General features: G+C 39.9%; 1 protein-coding gene across 9 annotated transcripts in view; it reads left to right on the top strand.

Moving 5' to 3' along the window:
- The first annotated feature begins 503 nt into the window (after window positions 1-503).
- Window positions 504-12,205, top strand: part of AGTPBP1 (ATP/GTP binding carboxypeptidase 1) — a 257,351-nt gene continuing 245,649 nt past the window's right edge. For 8 of the 9 annotated variants that reach the window (XM_055310029.1, XM_055310027.1, XM_055310024.1 and 5 more), the window contains exon 1: window positions 504-678. The gene's annotated coding sequence lies outside the window, so the exon portion shown is untranslated. Of the gene's footprint in view, window positions 833-12,205 lie in introns of all 9 variants that reach the window. The other variant, XM_055310025.1, reaches the window with a different exon arrangement.

The raw sequence follows: 12,205 nt of genomic DNA on the forward strand, positions 1-12,205 counted from the left end.
CAGCTTCTTCTTACGGACTCTCCTTGAGGTCAGGGAAAGGCTGAAATTTCCGCGGTCCCCAGGGACTGAGGCGACCCCGGTGTCACGCGGAAGAATTAAGAGCCGCTCCTCCGGGGCAGCCGGCGGCGTCCTGGCAGCGGGGTGACTGCTGCAGCGGGGGTGGGCGCCCGCCCAGTTCCGGGAAACTGGGGCCGTACGGGAAGGTGAAGTGCAGAGAGTGGGGAGCCGCCCGCGGACCTCTGCGACCCCCAGCACCTAACGCCTGCGCACGCTCCCCGAGGCTCGTCCCCGCGCAGGTCCGCGCGCGCCCCGCCCTCCCCCCAGCGCGTGCCCACACGGCCCACGCGCACGCGCGCTCCGCCCTGCCTGCTGCCCGGCGCGCGCCAGCTGGCTGGCCCCGGGCGTGCGGTGGGCGGGGCGCCGCGTTGACGTTGCCCGGGATGCGGGCAGGTTCCGCCGCCGTCGCCGCCGCCGCCGCCGCCTCCGCCGCCGCCTCCGCCGCCGCCGCCGCCGCCGCCGCCGCCTCCGCCTCGCCTGACGCCGGGGTTTGTATGAAAACACCGGGCGGTGGGCGGCGCGGAATCCGCTGTGCCTCCAGAAAGCAGCCGGTGGCGCTGCCGTCGCCGCGTCGGGTGCTGCGGCTCTGCCCAGTCCCTGCCAGCGCCCCGTCCTGACCCGGTGAGCGCCCCGCCGCCCCTCGGCTGCGGCTTTCCCGCCCGCCGCCGCCCCCCACGCCCGGCCGCGGCGTCCCGGCGACCGGAGAGGCCGGAAGGAGCGACCCCGGGCCCGCCGCGGTCTGCGTCCTGGGACCCTCCCGCCCCGCACCTGACAGGTTGTGTAACGCGTGTCTCGGGGGGGAGGGAGTGGACCGGAGCTGGAGGGAGACCCCCGATGGCGTGGGGCTTTGGCTGGTTTCTGGAAAACGCCCCCCCCCCCACCCGCGGACCCGCGGCGGCCCCCGCCTCAGTCCCGGCCGGGGGTCCCCGACGCAGTTTTCTGGCTGAGGCGGCCCCTGTGCCCTGCCCTTTCTGAGGGGCGGGCAGCGCTGGTGGCCGCGGGGCCGCGCGGACAGGGCGGAGGGGCGGCGGGCCGCGTCCCGGCGCCCCCCACCCCCGCCCCGGGTGCGCCCTGCTTTGCCGGGGGCTGCCGGGGTGTGACAGCGACGCTGGCCGCCTAGGTCTGCTTCATTTCAGGGGGCCGTTTGGCCTGAAGTGTGTTCTCTGTTTACTACTTGTCGCCTTTTGGGTTTGATTTGAGCCTGAATCAGATCGCCCTAGATGACAGTGCAGAGTTTCCGCGTAGCCTGCCTTTCCGAGTTGCGGGTTCCTAATTGCGAGTATTTCAAGGACTCCTGCAATGCCGGCTAAGGCTCTCTTATCCGGTGCAATTTTGAATCGGTTAATTTCCCTGGGCGTTTTACCCATTGTAGAATGGAGTTGTTATACTCCTTAGCATAATCGATGTGAATGTTGGTAATTTAAAGGCCATTTCTTGTTTTGATATAGCTTTGCTCAGTTCAGTGCTGGAAGGCCCAGCACTGCTGATGACTTAATGGGTTGTAACACTTAGCGGATTTTTTTTTTTTTTGGCAATGTTAATTCTTTGTGAGTGTTTTGCTTTTTTTCAGGTGTTGAAAATTGTAGCAGTGTTTAATTATAATGCATGACAATTTGCAGTGAGAAAGGACATGATGCCTGTGTTGTAATCTTTATGTAAATCGAGTTATCACTTTCTTTAGTAACCTCTGAATTCTTTTTTTTTTTTTTTTAAAGATTTTATTTATTTATTCATGAGACACACACACACACACACAGAGAGAAAGAGGCAGAGACACAGAGGGAGAAGCAGGCTTTACGCAGGGAGCCCGACGTGGGATTCGATCCCGGGTCTCCAGGATCACGCCCTGGGCCGAAGGCAGGCGCCAAACCGCTGAGCCACCCAGGCGTCCCGTAACCTCTGAGTTCTTATAACTTGTCTTTTCCTGAGAAATCTCGGAAGTTATTTTTGTAGTTGTGTAATGGAATATTTTCAATTCAGTAGGCTAAAAACCAGTTTATTTAAGGCTCTTTAAAGGGTCCCTATTTCTTTTTTTTTTATTATAAGTTTGACTACATTGCTTTATTTTATTTATTTATTTTTTTAATTTTTATTTACTTATGATAGTCACATAGAATGAGAGAGAGAGGCAGAGACACAGGCAGAGGGAGAAACAGGCTCCATGCACCGGGAGCCCGACATGGGATTCGATCCCGGGTCTCCAGGATCGCGCCCTGGGCCAAAAGCAGGCGCCAAACCGCTGCGCCACCCAGGGATCCCAAAGGGTCCCTATTTCAAAACATGTGCCAAATACTAATCAAAACCAAACAAAACCCTGGGAGATCTATTAGCATTTCCTATAATTGTCGTGATTGGTCCTGTAATTTCTGTGAGAGAGCGATGTCTTATCTACTCCTTATTTTCTTGTTGTAATATGACTTGTTCCGTTTCCCACTCCACCTCGCTTGACTTAGGTTCTACGATGAAGTTATAGGTTCATTTTTAATGACCTCAATTTCTGCCTTGAATTAATTGCTTCTACACTTAGAACTGCAGTCTCACTCCGAACTTTTAAAGAAAGGGAACTTAAAGAGTTCCTCTTGTTATTAGTCAACATTGCAAAACATTTAAGTGTTTAATGTAGCGTAAGCTTTTGTAGAAGCAGTTTTTATAAAGCTTTTCCCATCGACTTGAGGCATTATTTTTCTCTTTGGAACAGTTTAGCTAGACTCCTATATGATCATGATTTTTATCTTCAACAGCAGAGGGAAAAAACACCTAAGACTTTTGAAACTACCTAATTTGTATTCGGTTCTACTTTTTGGAGTTTTCAATAAATCTCCACAGTATTCACCTTCCAAAATGTACTACTCTTGCTTGAGGTCGCTCAGTACCTGGAAGTTGAACAGTGTATCATTAGTAATGGATGAAGCTGTCAGAGGCCTCTCTGCAAGTTGGGAGCTTTCCTTAGGGAATGGGTTTTGATGTCAACAACAGAAGTTGTTTGGATGAGGAATTTTAAATTTTATATATTATTATTGGTTACTGTGCCTGTGTTCTATAATGTAGTGGCTAGGGAGTTGGGCTTCAGAGCCAGCCCAGCTGGATTTGAATCCTGACTTTGCTTGAGGCAAGTTATTTATCTTCTTTGTGCTTCAGTTTTCTCAATTCCAAAAATGGGAGTAAGAATGGTTGTACCCTTAAGATCTTGAATATTAAATGAGTTAATACACATAAAGTACTTAGCCCACAGTGCCTGGCATATAGTAGTCAATCATTCAGTAAATATTGCCACTACTGCTCGTCCTCACTCTTCCAAGGATCTAGCAAGCTGAAGAAGGACGTTAGGCCGATCTAGGATTATTACTGCAGAATAATTCCCTTGTGACCCATTCGCTCCTTTGGGGCTAAATGAGAGCTTAGTCTCACTATCCTGCCTTGGAAGCATGTAATTTAGTTTTAAATAGAACAGCTAGACCCTGAGCTGGGTGCCCTGAGATGCTGCTGGCGAAGTGCTGAAGTATCCCTGTTTGTCCCCTTATGACAGAACCTTGGATTGTCTCCCTCATGGTGGTGGTGACTGCTATTTTAATCACCTGTTTTTGACTTTGTGATTGCATGTTTCTTTGTCATGTGCTGCTTTCAAAAATATTATCTATCAAACTATTAATAGGTTTAAGTTTATCTGATCAAGATATTGCATGATGTTTCCAGGACAGACAAAATCACTTTCATCTATTCATTCTTTTGTTTTTTCTTTATTGGTGTTAGAGTGAGGATGGTTTTGATTTGACATTGTATTCCTTTTCAGCTCATGTAATTTTTCTAGGAAAGATTTTTTTAAATTAATGATCTTATGTACATTTTTGTACTTCTTGGTTTGCAGGGATCTGATATTAATTCTCCTTTAAATCAGTTATTTTCAAGCTTTAGATTTCAGGACTCTTTCACATTTTTATTGAAAAATAAGTATTTTTCAAAATGAATAAGGCAATGAGAAGAGTAGTTTTGTTTTACATTTTTGTAAATCTCTAATGTCTGGTTTAATAGAAATATCTGGATTCTTCTGTCTGCTCCTGCATTCAGTCTGTTGCAGTGTTTTTTGGTTTGAAGTCTATAGAAATCCTGCCATACATAGCTAATGGCTGGAAAAGGGTGGGGGGTATTTTTAATAGTCTCTTCAGATGATAATGGATTTTCTTGTTTGGTGCTACATCACAGCTCAACATGTGTTGGTTTTTTTAGTCATTTGCAGTATGGAATCTGAAATCATATCAGTGGGCTTTTTTCATAGTGTTATATTAAAATCCATTGGTCTGAACTTTGAATGGATCCTACATAACTGGATCCATTCCAGTTATGGAATAGATCAAATTCATAACTTGAATTTGTAACATCATGCTGCCGTCATTTATAAATATTGGTTCAGTTACTGCAGATCTTCCAAATGTTGACACATTTCATATGGTATTAAAAAATTACGTTTGTTAATATCACCAGTTATCCTATCAGAAACAAATTATTGGGAAGCTGTCCAGTTCCTGACATGATGGTACTTATGAGTTTTTCAGAAATCTGATTTTTGCTTTTGAAAGCTCAAATTTTATCATTGGCAAGAAATATTACTGTCAGTTGTTTCCTAGAAGTGCCAAGCAGATTTTGTTCTTCTCTGAAGGAACCTGTGCCAGAACACCTAAGTCTGAATAACCATAGTCATTCTTTCAAGAAAAATGGTGTTTCATGAAAAAAAAAAAAAAGACTAGTGTAAACCCTCAGTTCAATCACACAAGTACTTTACCTTGAGACAGCCATCAATTATTGTCATTTAGTATGTGGCCAGAAATGCTTCCTGTGTACTCACCATTTTGTCACATAGAATATTTAAAAAGATGTATACTCAGGGACTGAGATTCAATAAAATTAATTTTTACTGGGATCCCTGGGTGGCGCAGCGGTTTGGCGCCTGCTTTTGGCCCAGGGCGCGATCCTGGAGACCTGGGATCGAGTTCCGCGTTGGGCTCCCGGTGCATGGAGCCTGCTTCTCCCTCTGCCTGTGTCTCTGCCTCTCTCTCTCTCTCTCACTGTGTGCCTATCATAAATAAAATAAATAAAATAAAAAAAATTAATTTTTACTATTTGAAGGACATTGTTAAGTGAAAAAGGCTTTTTTTTTTTTTTTTTTTTAAATAGCTACTGGTACTTGATGGTGAAAAATATAATGATTAATGTTTGGTGCCAGTACCATAAGTTTTTCTAAGAGCCAGAAATGTTATACATCACTGCTTTTGTACCATTAGTATAAATGTTAATAAAGTTAAAAAGGTTAATGATATTTTAGTGTTATTATGAAAATAGTTTTGACCTTGTGGACCCCCTAAAAAGGTGTCAGGACCCCATGGACCACATTTAAAGGACTTTTGGTATAAGTCAGCAGATTCCTACCAGACTTTGGTAAGGAATGGACATGGTTGTGACAGTCATTAGTCTGTTTTTGCTTCAGACTTGTGGGTCCCAGTAAAGGCCCCCATTTTTTTTTAAAGCACAATAAAGGTTATTCACAGAAAATTGAGCTTTCTTAAGGGCTTTAGTCAGGTGCTAATACAGGGGAACTACAGTATTAGTAATCTGTAATAATTACACTATCTAAACAAGATATGGGAATACATTTCCACACAAATGTTTAAGACTAATTTGGGGGGTTTTACATATTAGACAAAAATAGTGAAGACATAGTGTGAAAAGCTCAATTGATACCCAGCTCTTAAGCTAAAATAAACATTTTAGCTTCCCTTCTTAATCTGTATTCATTTCTCACCGAATTCATGCTGAGGATCAACCATCCTAAGGAGAGGTACCCAGCACTTGCTAGCCTCACATCCTACCTTAGGAGGAAAATGATTTAAGACTATGAAGATTATAAGGGTGTACATGGGGAATAAAGACAATAAGGTTTATGAATGATTTTTGATAGAATGCTGGTAATAAAAATGTGAACACTACCTACATGTGATGTGTTTAATGAATTGAAAAGGATACTATATTTGACAAGAATTCTCCAGATTAATTTGTTATGGGCACTTTCTAGTTGCATGTAGATAGAAGTGATGATGGATAATGTAAGACAGCAAACCTCCTTGGTGAGGTTCTACTAATTACAAAGTGAGAGAATTTGACTCCCAAGGGATCTTTGAAGCTTCCTACAACTCTAGGGTTCTGGGTTTTTTTCTTTGCCTATTGAGAATGACCTTTTCATTTGTTAATTCCATCTTACTAATTTGAATTCATGTTTTAATTTGAAACTTATTTTTCCTAATTCTTAACATATTGATTTATATTCATGTATTTGGTTTGTATTTTGATTTAAAAAAATTAACTTTTAAAATTATGGCTATATATATAATATAAAAATTACCATTTTAACCATTTTTAAGTTATAGTTTATTGGAATTAAGTACATTCACATTGTTGTGTGGCCATTACAACATCCATCTTTCGATTTTTTTTTTCTTGCAAAACCGAAACTTTGTACCGTTTAAACAGCTCATTTCCTTCTTCCCTGTAGCCCTTGGCGACCACCATTCTACTTTCTCTCTGAATTTGACTGCTTTAAGTACCTTTTATGAATAGAATCATCAGGTATTGCCCTTTTGTGAGTGGCTATTTCATTTAGCATCGTCTTCAAGATTCATCCACATAGCATGTGTCAGAATTTCCTTCTTTTAGGGCTGAATAATGTTCTATTTGTATATGCCACATTTGTATAGTCATCTGTCAATGGACCCTTGGGGTGCTTCTACCTTTTGGCCATTGTGAAAATGCTATGTACACGGGTGTACAAATCCTTTTTTGAGACCCTGCTTTCAGTTCTTTCGTATACATAATCAGAAGTGGAATTGTTGGGTCATATGGTAATTCTATTTTTAAATTCTTGAGTCACAACCCTACTGTTTCTATAGCAGCTGCACCATTTTACATTCCCACCAACAGGGTATGAGGGTTCCAATTTCTCCACATCCTTGTAAACACTTGTTTTCTGTGATAATTGGTCTTTTTTTTGGGCAGGGGTAGAATCATTCTAATGGGTGTGAGGTGGTAGGTATCACATTGTGGGCTTGATTTGCATTCATGCTGCTGAATTTGGTTTGCTGCTATTTTGTTGATGATTTGTGAGTCAGTACGTTCATAAAGGATATTGTTCTGTAGTTTTTCTTGTCTTTGGTTTTGGTATAAGGGCAGTGCTGGCCTTAGAATTAGTTAGGAAGTGTTCCCTTCAGTGTTTTGGAATAATTTGAGAAGGATTGATGTTTAAACGTTTTGTACAGTTCACTAGGTGGGACAATGAAATCTGGGACGTTGTTGGGAAGTTTTTGATTACTTCTCCAATCTCCTTAATAGTTACGAATCTATTCAGATTTTCTGTTTCTTCTTCTTTTTTTTTTTTTGTTTAGTTTTGCTATGTTTTGTGTTTTTAGGAATTTGTCAATTTCATGTAGTTTACCCACTTTGTTGGTGCACATTTGTTCATAGTATTCATTTAAATCCTTTGTATTTCTGTAAAATCAGTAGTAAGGTCTTCCATTGCTTTCCTGATTTTAATAATTTGAATCTTTGTTTTTTCTTAAGCTTACGAAGGTTTATTAATTTCATTAATCTTTTTAAAGAGCCATTTTTTTTAAAAGATTTTATTTATTCATGAGAGACACACACAGAGAGAGAGAGGGGCAGAGACACAGGCATAGGGAGAGAGAGAGTGAGAGAGAGAGAGAGAGAGAGGCAGATAGACACAGGCATAGGGAGGAGCAGGCTCCCCACAGGGAGCTCGATGTGTACTCAATCCTGGGTCTCCAGGATCAGGCCCTGAGCTGAAGGCAGTGCTAAACTGCTTTGCCACCCAGGCTGCCTGTTGAAGAACCATTTTTGATTTGTGATTTTCTCTGTTATTTTTCTATTCTTTATCTCTGCTTTAATCATTATTTTCTTCTTCTAGCTTTGTGTCCTCCTTTTTCTAGTTCCTAAATTTGTAAAGTTGTTGATTTGAGATTGTTATTATTATTATTTTTAGACTTTATTTTTATTTATTCATGAGAGACACACAGAGAGAGAGGCAGAGGCAGAGATCTAGGTAGAGGGAGAAGCAAGCTCCTTGGGGAACCCAGTGCAGGACTCTCTTCTGGGACTCTGGGATCATGCCTTGAGCTGAAGGAAGACAGGAAGACGCTCAATCACTGAGCCACCCAGACATCCCAAGATCTCTATTTTCTAAATGTATTTATAGCTGTAAACTTCCCTCCTAGCACCACTTTCTCTGCATCCCATAAATTTTGCTATGTTTTATTTTCATTTGTCTCATTTCCCTTGTGATCTTTTCTTTGACCTATTGTTTGTTGTGTGTTAATTTCCACAAATATGTGAATTTTCCAGTTTTATTTATTTATTTATTTATTTATTTATTTATTTATTTATTTATTTATGAGAGAGAGAGGCAGAGGCAGAGACACAGGAGGAGGGAGAAGCAGGCTCCATGCCGGGAGCTCAATGTGGGACGGGACTCAATTCTGGGACTCCAGGATCACGCCCTGGGCCAAAGGCAGGCACCAAACCACTGAGCCACACAGGGATCCCCCAGTTTTCCTTTTCACATTTATATCTAACTTCATTCTGTTGTGGTTGGAGAAGATACTTTGCTTTGTATAATATCTTTTAAAATCTGTTGAGACCCAATTTGTGACCTAAAAGATGGAAAATGTCTCGTGTGCACTTGAGAAGAACATATAGGTTCTGTTAGGTAGTGTTTTGTATTTTGTATAATTGTATAATTTGTATAAGTTGTATAATTTGTATAATTGTATTTTGTACTTTGTATAATATCTTTTAAAATCTGTTGAGACCCAATTTGTGACCTAAAAGATAGAAAATGTCTCATGTGCACTTGAGAAGAACATATAGGTTCTGTTAGGTAGTGTTTTGTATTTGTCTGTTATCTCTGATTGGTTTATAGTGTTGTTCAAATCCTCTATTTCCTTATTAACTTATGTCTGGTTGTTCTATCCATTACTGACAGTGGGTATTAAAGCCTCCAACAATTGTAGAAGTATTTTTCCCTTTAATTCTGTCAGTATTTGCTTACTATATTTGGTGGTCTGTTATTAGGTATGTGAATATTTATTATTGTTATATCTTCATGCTCTCTTGAACCTTTTATTAATAAATAGTGTCCTTTGTCTCTTGTAATCTTTTCCATTTTAAAGTCTATCTGTCTGATGTTAGTATAGCCATCCCTATCGCTTTTGGTTACTATTTGCAAGGAATATCTTTTCCTGTCTTTTTACTTTCAGCCTATTTGTGCCTTTATATCTAAATGAATCTCTTGTACAGAGCATGTTATTGGATTATGTTTTTTAAAACCATTCTGCCAATCGCTGCCTTTTGAGTGGAGGTTTTAAGCCATTTACATTTAAAGTAATTGCTGATAAGGAGGAACTTTTGTTATTTTGCTGCTTATTTTTTATATGCCTTATGACTTTTTGAGTCCCTCATATCTTCTATATTCTGATTTTTATTCGAGCTGACTTTGTGATACTTTACTTAAAACACAAAAGAAACCATTTTAATTGGTCAGTCATAAGTTAGAGGCAATGAAAATATGTGTTTCAGGGTAAGAATTTTAATTTCAAATATCACCTATATAGACAGGAATTTTGGCATTTGTTTAAGTTTAAAAATAGTTGGAATCTGAGTTGAGGGAACATTGTATTAAATAAATTATCATTATTTAGTTAGATCAAAGTGTGGTGCGATTCTGTTCCCCCAACAGTAAAACCTTATTATTTGAAGTATAAATAAAGCATCACATAGTAAAACAAATTAGACCTTGTGTAAGTGGAGAAACATCTTTGTGCAGTAGCGTGTGAACTATCCAAACTTGTGTTTTTAATGAGGATGCCTGCTAAAGGAAGGTAACAGGTATAATAATCTTTATAGGTTTAGTCTTACCCACAGTTTTTTTTTTGATAAAATTAATCACAATGTAGGTGGAATAAATTTGCCTGTTTGCAGTTTGGGCTAGACATAAAGTACAGTTGACCCCTGAACAACGTGGTGTTTAAAAGGTGTGGGTCCACTTATCTGTAGATTTTGTTTTGATAAATACAGTAAAGTTCTGTAAGTGTATTTTCTGTTCCTTATGATTTTAATGTTTTTTTTCCCTCTAGCTTCTGTGTTACAAGAATACAAGTATTTAATAAAAATAACAGAAAATATGTGTAACTTTATTGTAAGAATATGGTTATATAATACATATAACAGAGTGTATGTTGGCTGTTTACATTATTGGTAAGATTTCTGGCCAATAGTAGGCTATTTATAGTTCAATTTTGGGGGAGTTAAAAAGTTTTATGTGGATTTTTGAGTGCATAAGGGTCTGTGTTTGCTGCAACCCCGTGTTGTTTTCATTCATCTATAATCATTGAATGTTATTTGAATAAGGTAACTGGATGAAAATGTATACCTTAATAATAGTAATTTAGAGTAGGTTAATGTTTATGGATGTATAGATTAGTATATGCAGACTATGTCCAACATATATATTTTTCTCTTAATTTAAATGAAAATAATCTTTATACACTTTTTGCTGGGAATGTTATTCCTCTGTCTTAGACAGCAGGTATTATATACCTCTTTTTCTTAAAATTTCTCAATTTTCCTTCAGGGTTGCTAGGGGTATGGTCATATTATTTGGGATGTTTCTTATTCAGTAATCAAGACTTAAATTTTCCATCACATTGACATGACTGGTGGGGGGCAATAGTAGCTTCTTTATGTTCTTAAGAAGTGATTTCTTTTCAGATCTTGAAACAATTAGAGAAAGCTGACAAAAGATGATGCCTCTTCAATGTACTTGTTTCCCAATTCCCCACAGTAGAACCAACTACTCAGTTCTTCTTTGTCTTTCATTCACTCCAACAAGACGTCTAATTTTTAACAGCAGAGGTAATCATTGTTGACTAGAGCAATGTTTCACTGAAGTTTTTAAACAGTAGAAGCTTTTTGCCTAATGATACCTTGTAGGGAGGCCCAATTGTGAACAGATTAAAGTACAATAGTGAAAAGTTTTGGTTGAATGGGAACAGGACCAAGTTGTTTAAACAAAGCAAGTCAGAAGGGAATTGCTTCCTCAGATTGTATTTAAAAGATTCAGGTTGGACTTTAGGGTATGAATAGTGTATGTTTCTTTGCATTTTTCTTTGTCTTTCTTTCTTTCTTTCTTTTTAAGCAGCTTTGAAATAAACTAAAAACCGTGTATATTTGAAGTATTTATATATTTAGAATTTGCAATCTTAATTTTAGGGTGTGTGTGAATTTCTCTCATGCCTCATGTGGGGAATGAAAATTAGGACAGCTTACGTTATGAAGTTTAATGTCTTGTGTGTGTATGCATGCTTACTGAGTTGGCTGATGAGCTTTATTTTAGGCTTACACCAGTGAGAGCTGAGTTTTAGTTTTGATTCCCTGGGCTCTAGATGTAGCACTGGTTGAGAGGAAAAGATCAGGAGAATCTAAAAAAATCCAGAAAACCCAACATTTTTACTTTTCTTGAGCTAGAGTGTATAAAATTACTTGGTTTTCTTTATGTGTGGGCTAGGTTGACCAGGTTGATACTGCTTATATGATTTCCTGCTAAGGTCAAATTCCCACGTTTAATTCTAGTTCAGGTCATCTTTAAATATATAAAGGTCAAATATAAGTACCTTTCCCCACTTAGGGAAGTGTGTACTGTGGATTTTTATGTACAGCACAGCAGGGTTGTTATTATTATTATTTTTTAAGCCTTTGATAAATAACTTAGAATAAATTTCCTAAAGACCCATGTTGGGGGCAGCCCTGGTGGCACGGTGGTTTAGCGCCGCCTGCAGCCCAGGGTGTGATCCTGGAGACCCGGGATCAAGTCCCACTTCGGGCTCCCTGCATGGAGCCTGCTTCTCCCTCTGCCTGTGTCTCTGCCTCTCTCTCTCTCTGAATGAATGAGTGAATGAATGAATGAATGAATAAATAAATAAATAAATAAATAAATAAATAAATAAATTAAAAAAAAGACCCAGGTGGGTCAGTAGTTTCACTTTTGTGTAAAAGAATATTATATTCTATCATGGGAATCAGGTGCTGAACTATA

The sequence above is a fragment of the Nyctereutes procyonoides genome, unplaced genomic scaffold (genome assembly GCF_905146905.1).
Source record: "Nyctereutes procyonoides isolate TBG_1078 unplaced genomic scaffold, NYPRO_anot_genome, whole genome shotgun sequence".
In the NCBI taxonomy this organism is placed as follows: domain Eukaryota; kingdom Metazoa; phylum Chordata; class Mammalia; order Carnivora; family Canidae; genus Nyctereutes; species Nyctereutes procyonoides.